Genomic DNA, 6125 nt, shown 5'->3' on the forward strand with positions numbered 1-6125 from the left:
TTTTTTTTTTTTTTAAGTATGGAGTGACAGCTCGTTGGTTCAGTGAAAGCACTGCTACCTCAGAGGAAGAGTTCGAATCCACAAACTGGCCAGGGCCTTTCTGTGTGGAGTTTGCATGTTCTCCCTGTGGTTGTGTCTCTTTCCGTACATGCAGTTAGTGACTCTAAATTGCCCACAGGTGTGAATGTGAGTGTGTGAATAGTTGTCTGTCTCCCTGTGGCTGTATCCCAATTCAGGGTCTGCAGCCTTAAAGGCCGCATTTTAAGGGCGATTACATCACAGCGACGAGACGAAGGCTGTCCCAATTCGAAGGCTGCTCGAAATGCGGCCCTCAAATGCGTCCTTCATTTCCCTGAATTTTAAGGACGTGGCAGTGTAGACTTCGTGGCCCAACATATCCCAGAATGCATAGCGCAGCGGTGGGTGTGGATAATTTTGCCGGAAAAAAACGGCAGATGAGGGGCGCCCGAAGAGTAAACTTTTAAAAGTAAGTACTGAATATTATGTCGCTTATTTATGTGCAAATGTTCAATAACGAAGAACATTAAAACATTACTGTTGGCCACATGTCGGCAAAGTTATGTGACATTAATGACGTTTGTACTAACTTAAAGCCTTTACTTTAAAATATACGCCGTTCAATAGCTGACCTTAATCTTACAATGAGCTCATGTAGAAACAAACAAACAAATGAACAAAAGATTTTCTCCTTCGTTTCTGTCAAACAAAGCTGTATGAAACATTTCCAGCTGTTAGTATCATGGTTGCTAGGCAACCTGGGCAGCGCGACGGAGGCTAGACCCTCCCATTACACAAGCCTCGCACTTCCGGCCTTAGCAGTCTTTGAGTACGCGGCCCTTGTGGACCGTTAAGGCTGCATACTTTAAGGCTGCAGACCCTGAATTGGGATACAGCCATAGACTGGGGACCTGCCCAGGGTATACCCCGCCTCTCACCGTATGACAGGTAGAATAGACTCCTGCCACCCCTTGCGACCTGATAAGGAGAAACGGAAAAGGATGGATGGTGTGACAGCTATGTCCTAAATTCATTAAATCGTAAGAAAAAAAGGTGTGCATGACAAGTTGTTAATCGGACTTTGACTTTGTTGAAAACTAAATGGCTATCTATTAGCATTAAGTATTTTTGTTGGAGTAATGTAATTTGCATGGGTTGGATCAATTCAGTAAAATTAAGCTGGACTCAACTGCAGTGAAAAGGTTGGTTCGTCATTAATTCATTAAGTTGTTCTAAGTCAAGTACATTAGGTTGGAATGACAGAATTGCATAATGCTAAAATAACAAAATTTAACAACATGGAAATTTTTTCCATAATTATTTTTTTGTTCATTCAGATAGTTATTTGAATGAACATACAACCCCGTTTGAGCAAGGAAAAACTCGCTTTTAACAGGAAGAAACCGGCAGAACCAGGCACAAGAAGGGGCAGCATTCTGCTACAACAAGTCGGGGGTAAGTTGAGAGATAAAAGACATGCTGTGGAAGAGAGCCAGAGACTAATAACTCATAATTAAATGCAGAGTTGTGAGAAGGGGTGAGAGAAGGAGAAATGCTCAGTGCATCAGCAAAGGCTGACTCTTTATATCCTTCTTGAGCATATCCCTGAATCCTCTCTATTTTTTCCTCTTTTCCTGCTGCCTTGTATCCACAATTGTGTCCTGGAACATATCCAAACTACCTCAACCTTTCTAGCTTTGTCTCTAGTGCACTCTATCTGAGCTGTCCCTCTGATATACCCATTTTGAATCAGGTTCATTCTGGTCATTCCCAGATCTGACCATCTTCAACTGTGGCACCTCAAATTCCATCTCCTTTCTTTTTGATAGTACCATCATTTGCACACCCTATGTCATATTAGGTCTCTCTACCATCTTATAAACTTTTCCTTTCACTTACACAAGTGGGACAGAAAAGTGCTATTTTAAATGGTATGCCATTTAACACTGTTTGGATGGTTGACCCCAGGTAAACAAAGTCATTTAACTTCACCATATCTACTCCTTGATTGTTACAGCTGTCTTGTTTGGATTCACGCCTTCTTCTTTTCTTTTTTTTTTAAACCAAACTAACAAATGCAAAAACTACAGATCTGCTCGTATAGTTATATCTCTACTAAGATGTATATACACTTAGACTTTGTACTATTTTTTTATTTTATTTTATTTTATTTTATTTTTTAATATTCATATTTTGAACAATTGGTTCCAATGCTGCAAATCGTATTTTTATGTGTAAGGTATAAATTTGAATGACAGTAAAGCATGTCTATGTCTAGTGACGAAATAGAAGACAACAAAACAATGTCTTAACGATCATATGTTAACTGTAATTATGGTTTGTGTGTAGGAGGATTAATTTGTCAGTTGATTCTGTAAACTTATTTAACCTCCTAGTACCTTGCATCCACATAGGTGGACATCACATTTTGGGTTGTATAGACCAAAATCCTAAATTTTGCTCTACAAGGGCCTGATATTGACTTATACTGCCACTGTTCTATCAAAATGTAAAACATCCTCATATGTGGATCTCATTTTTCTCAGAAACAAAAATCAGGTAGATAAAAAAAAAAAAAAATCAGGTAATTCTTTGTTTTTGCTATTTGGGCTGATTTGTCCCAATCAGAAAACTCCGAGTGCGTACCTCTTATTATCTATACATTCTGTTATCCCTTCCATTAAGTCTATCAATGCCAAAGTTGTTGATCTGTTGTTTCTGAACCCATACTGACTATTTGTCAGCAATTCATGTTTTTCCACAAAGCTGTCAAATCTTTGTATGAAAAGTTTTTCCAGTATCTTAGAGAACTGGGAGAGTATTGACACTGGTCTATAATTTGTAAAATTATACTTTTCACCTGTTTTGTAAATTGGAATAACTTTAGCAACTTTCATTTTTTGTGGAAAAAACCCTTTTTGAAAAGACAAGTTGGATATATATTTCAATGGTTCTACTATACCCTCAATAACTCTTTTAACTCTTACCATATCAATATCATTCCAATCTGTACTGCTTTTGTTTTTAAGTCCTCTAACAATGTCATAAATCTCTTTCTCTTCCACTGCTCTTAAAAACATTGAGCTTCTATTCCTTTCAGTATCAATATTAAAGTCCCCACAAATAAACATTCCTTTCTGATTGAGATTTGTAAATAGGTTCTCCATACTATCCTTAAATACCTCGATCTTTGTTCCTGGTGTTCTGTATATACAACTGACAATTAGATTTTTCCTTTTTTCCATATTTATTCCTACTGTTAAACATTCCATCAATAACAGTCGTCATTCTTCCCACTCTTTTGTGCTTTAGGTTTTTATCAATGTAAAGTGCCACCCACCTCCTTTTTTGTTGCTCCTATCTAAATGAAGGAATTCATATCCATTTATTTCAAAGTCTTCTTCTTTTTCAGGAGTTATCCAGGTGTCCTATATGGCTATTATGGTCTTGAATGGCTCTTTAAACTGTGTTACTTTAAACTGTGTTTATGGATTGAAAGTTTGCATATAGGCTTCTACTATTAAAGTGAACAATTGTTATACCATTTTCTACCTTTATTTTCTTTTTAAATTGGTCATTTGTATAATAATTGCATTCATGTATCTTATTTTTAAAGAAATTACAATCAGGATCTATATTGCTGTCATACACCAATGTCCTATTGTCAATATCTAAATGAGTTGTTACTTGAAAAGTGTCAGGCATCCGAGTTGGTTGTGCAACTTTGACAAGTACCATCATATTTAGCACTGCTTTGTGTTCTGATTTATCAGTTATATTTTTCTAGTTCCGTCATCTTTCTAATGACTAGAACTTTTGGCTGTTCTGGTGTTCCATTTAATTTCATGAATATTTTACAATCTGATGTCCAAGTTGACTGTATTTTCTTCTGTTTTCTTAATATTCTTGCTTGTCTTGCAATGTCTGCATTTTTCTTGATTGGGTGTTCGTTTAAATAAACATTTGTTCCTTTCAGCTTTCTTCCTTGCTTGAGCAGTTTGTTTTTTTTTTGTTTTCTATTAACAAAACGTATGATAATGGCAGGTATTTGATTTTTGTTTTTCCTTGGAAGAAGATGGCATCCCTCAATATCTTTACTGTCCATTTCAATTCCCTTGCTTTTGAAAAAGGCCATTACCTGCTCTTCCAAGGAGCATAGCTCTTGCTCGGGGGGCTCCCCTCTCTCTGATGCTGCTACCCATGCATATGTCTGATGCCTAGTTTCCAGTCTAGTCAGTATCACATCATTTACTCTTGAATATTGTTACAGATCTGACACCCTTCCCTCCAGCATAGCAGTGTCTTTTTCCTAGCTAGGAATCTAGATCTGCCTTCTTAGTTCTTTAATGTCCTCCATTAAATTAAGTATCAGTTTTTGTTGTTTTGAAATAGTTGTAATAATTTATGTCCTCCAGTTCCTCCTCGTTGACGTTGCTCCTCTTAGGTGGCATCTTGTCGGTGTTAAGGCCCGTTAGTTGCGAAGCTCCAGTAGTGGTTTTTGATATGGGCGACACGAGCGGTTGCCCGGGGCGGCATCGTGGTGGGGGGCGGCATCACGGGCATCGGCAAAAAATAAAAAATTGCTCGTACTCATGCTGCCCGACATCAGCCAGCGCATATTGGGAATGGCATAGGCACCGATCGGTTTTCTATCGCCCATTTGCTGGGAGTAAGGGTGCCCTCCGTTTGCGAGGTGCGCCTGCTGCTTGCGGCACAGTGAGGAGAGGGCGGGCCGGCGGGGGATTCTCTGGCTGGCTGGAGCAGCATCTAATAGCCAACTCGCAATAAAACAAAATAAAAACAAAACAACAAACACGAAAACACCAGACATCATGATAGAGACTTATAATTTGCACCGATGTTTTTTCGAAATTCTATATGCGAAAAGTGAGCGCGAGAGCCCTCGGTGCGCCTCCTTGCTGCTGAAGTCAAAGTAAACTTTATTGTCATCTCCACTACATACAGTACAGTATATAGAGAGACGAGACGACGAGGCTCCAGTTACAGCAGTGCAAGTAAACAAACAATAAATATAAGAAGAGTAAGAAAATAAATCTACACTTTAGGACTCGGGGTAAAGGGATCAATAACAATTTAAAATTTATAATTTACAGTTTGATGATTTAAAGTCTCACACACAAGGGGGGCTGTTTCCAACTAGAGCACATATCATTCATAATGATGTAAATCCAAGCCCATTATGCATTCATGATTTGAATCCTGGGTTGTGTGAAATCCCAGAAATAAACCCTAGACAAAGTGAATCTGTGAGCTAAGGTGTAGGTCTATTAGGTTATGTTGTGGTGATCCTTGGGTTGGGGGATTTGTGTTCATACTGGAGTGCAAAATTAAAACCAATGTAAGATGGACAAGAAAAGTTCAAAGCCATCAGGTGCTCAGTTTAGAAAAAATAGAAAAGAAGAGGAGGAGAAACGAGCAAAAGATGCAGGTAAGCAGATGTGTGATTGGATAATGGCAGGTCATCCTGAAACAATCAGAATCAGAAAACTTTATTAATCCCTAAGGAAATTATGTGGGTTACAGTTGCTCCAAAAAGAAATGGTAAAAATAGTAACAGTAACAGACTAAACTCCAAACAATACATTATGTTACAGATTTTAATATTAATTAGTCATTGTGGGCAACCGTGGCTCAGGGGGTTGGGAAGCGTATCTGTAACCGGAAGGTCGCCGGTTCGATCCCCGGGCTCTCTGTCCTGGTCGTTGTGTCCTTGGGCAAGACACTTTACCCTACCGCCTACTGGTGTTGGCCAGAGGGGCCGATGGCGCGATATGGCAGCCTCGCTTCTGTCAGTCTGCCCCAGGGCAGCTGTGGCTACAACCGTAGCTGCCTCCACCAGTGTGTGAATGCGAGAGTGAATGAATAGTGGCATTGTAAAGCGCTTTGGGTGCCTTGAAAAGCGCTATATAAATCCAATCCATTATTATTATTATTATTGTCAATTGTTGATTTGTCCTGTTCTCATTGTGTGACGAATAATGATGGCTGTTTGGTAGCTCTTTGCATACAATGCATACTCTCTCTCTCTTCATATGTGTGTGTGTGTGTGTTTGTCTGGCGAAATTCAGTATGGTTCCGACAACAGC

General features: G+C 39.1%; 1 pseudogene; it reads right to left on the reverse strand.

Annotated features, from left to right (window-relative positions):
* Positions 1-3787: 3787 nt before the first annotated feature.
* LOC147313928 (uncharacterized) lies at positions 3788-4414 on the reverse strand (annotated as a pseudogene).
* Positions 4415-6125: the final 1711 nt, after the last annotated feature.

This window comes from Aulonocara sp. 'chitande type north' Nkhata Bay, linkage group LG14, assembly GCF_057382095.1.
Source record: "Aulonocara sp. 'chitande type north' Nkhata Bay isolate Kocher_YH1m ecotype deep benthic linkage group LG14, A_spYH_male_GT1.1, whole genome shotgun sequence".
NCBI lineage: Eukaryota > Metazoa > Chordata > Actinopteri > Cichliformes > Cichlidae > Aulonocara > Aulonocara sp. 'chitande type north' Nkhata Bay.